The sequence below is a fragment of the Diorhabda carinulata genome, unplaced genomic scaffold, assembly GCF_026250575.1.
Source record: "Diorhabda carinulata isolate Delta unplaced genomic scaffold, icDioCari1.1 Dcau_32, whole genome shotgun sequence".
Lineage (NCBI taxonomy): Eukaryota > Metazoa > Arthropoda > Insecta > Coleoptera > Chrysomelidae > Diorhabda > Diorhabda carinulata.
Window position 1 is genome coordinate 2,501 of NW_026613977.1, and position 2,500 is coordinate 5,000.

The window sequence follows — 2,500 nt, forward strand, 5'->3', positions numbered from 1 at the left end:
GGATAAATTTTATTTCGTTTATTATATTATTACTTAAGTTTTTTATCGTTTGAAGGTAATACAAGAAAATATCGACAAGATTATATGTGATGATTATGTTATTGAGACATTTTCATCCGGGTACCTAAACGAAATTTAAGCACATGTCGATTCTATCGATATGTATAAAAATTCGTTTTAGAAATAATATTTTATGTATTATTTCGAAGGTGTTCGAAGATTTACGCCCGACCGTCGAAATTTGTATAAAACTTTCAAGATAAAAAAAAAACTGTAATAATATAAAGAGGAGGAATATATCGTGCGAGATATCTGTCTATGCGCGCCTCGTTTGTAATAAAACATGTGCAGCGGTTAAAATTTATCAGATATATCAAAGTACGATATTATAATTTCTCTAAAAGTTTCGAATAATTACCATTTATTATAATATATATATATATATATATATATATATATAAAAAATGTCGTTATATAAATTTTCTATACGCGTATAAGATATTATAATAATATTATTAATTTAATAATAATCAAATATTAAAAATACGACGAATAGAATATGAGAAAACGACATAATAATAAAATGATTACCCTGAACGGTGAATCACTTGGCTCGTGGGTCGATGAAGAACGCAGCTAATTGCGCGTCAACTTGTGAACTGCAGGACACATGAACATCGACATTTCGAACGCACATTGCGGTCCTCGGATACTCGTTCCCGGACCACTCCTGACTGAGGGTCGTATCAATTTAAAAGACTGCTTAGAATTTAAAATTTTTCTATTTATTAAAGAAAAATAATGCCTAAGCGTGTTGGATGTGAAACAATAACGCACACTAATTAAGAAAAAACACATGCACATACAAACTTGTGCGTATTTTTTTTTGTATTTGTGCGGCATCCTAAAGTGCGAAAAGCAGCGTAAATTTTTATAGAAAAAGTTACGCAATTTTTGAACACAACCCGCTATACCATAAATTAATCGTGTATTTATATGAAATACATAAAATTTGTTTGGTAGAGAGTTATATTTATATATAATATATATATATATTATACATATATACGACGTATATATAGTCGATAAATAAGTGTGTGTATATATAATATATTTATGATAAAATGATAACGCGGTCGTCGTGTCCGAGAGAAATAATAAAGTTTCGAAGACTGGACGTCTGACCAGTGTTTTATTTATATCATTTATACACACGGTATATCGACAAAATATATGAATTATATATATTAAAAATATTATATATGTATAAAGGCTGGTGGTGTGTTGCTGATGCTGATGCTGATGCTGATGCTGATGCTGATGCTGATGCTGATGCTGCTGCTGCTGCTGCCGACTCTTTAAATAAAAACAAATAATGTTATATTTCATATGAGAGATGATTATGATAGTTTGGCGAATTGTATTTAAATATTATACGAGATATATTATAATATATCGACCTCAGAGCAGGTGAGATTACCCGCTGAATTTAAGCATATTACTAAGCGGAGGAAAAGAAACTAACTAGGATTCCCTCAGTAGCTGCGAGCGAACAGGGAAAAGCCCAGCACCGAATCCCGTGGTCGATATCGGCCACCGGGAAATGTGGTGTTAGGGAGGATCCGTTTATCACGAGATCGTGCGGCGCGTCCAAGTCCTTCTTGAACGGGGCCACAGCCCATAGAGGGTGCCAGGCCCGTAGCGACCGTTGCCGATTGCGTGAGGATCTCTCCTGAGAGTCGGGTTGCTTGAGAGTGCAGCCCTAAGTGGGTGGTAAACTCCATCTAAGGCTAAATATGACCACGAGACCGATAGCGAACAAGTACCGTGAGGGAAAGTTGAAAAGCACTTTGAAGAGAGAGTTCAAGAGTACGTGAAACCGTTCAGGGGTAAACCTGAGAAACCCGAAAGGTCGAAAGAGGAAATTCATTCGCGTTTCGATAATTGAAGTTGAACGTTTGTATGACGGATATTGTTTGTGTTTCGGCATATTACAATAAATCGCGTTTTACGTTTTTCTAATCGATATCGAACGCGTGCACTTTTCCTCTAGTAGGACGTCGTGATCCGTTGGGTGTCTGTCTAAGACTCGAGGTGGTAGACCACTTGATTTTATTCGAATTCATGGGGACCCTCGATGTTCCGACAGACTCGCTCGACGGTAGAAATATGGCGCGGGGCCGCTAGATTAATTAGCGTTCGGCCCGTAGCAAGAGCGTTTCGTGTTTGACGGTAATCGGACATAATGCCGATTCTGTCCCGGAACGACTGTTGGTTACGGTGTTCTCGAACAGACCTCGTTTTGAAACGCCGATCAACGACGCTATCGATTTGGGTAATTTCAGGACCCGTCTTGAAACACGGACCAAGGAGTCTAGCATGTGCGCGAGTCATTGGGAAATAACTAAACCTAAAGGCGTAATGAAAGTAAAGGTTTACCTCGCGTAGACCAAGGGAGGATAAGCGATTTGCAAATAAAAATTGTAAACGCTTCGCACTC

The 2,500-nt window shown here is 37.4% G+C and overlaps 2 non-coding genes across 2 annotated transcripts in view; both read left to right on the top strand.

The window, feature by feature from the left end:
* The first annotated feature begins 588 nt into the window (after positions 1–588).
* LOC130903330 (5.8S ribosomal RNA) lies at positions 589–744 on the top strand. Its single transcript, XR_009060702.1, has one exon. It is a non-coding gene; the product is annotated as a 5.8S ribosomal RNA (ribosomal RNA).
* Positions 745–1,456: 712 nt separating this feature from the next.
* LOC130903332 (large subunit ribosomal RNA) overlaps positions 1,457–2,500 on the top strand; it is a 4,066-nt gene continuing 3,022 nt past the window's right edge. Inside the window, exon 1 of the ribosomal RNA XR_009060704.1 lies at positions 1,457–2,500. This exon is cut by the window's right edge and continues 3,022 nt beyond it. This is a non-coding gene — a ribosomal RNA (large subunit ribosomal RNA).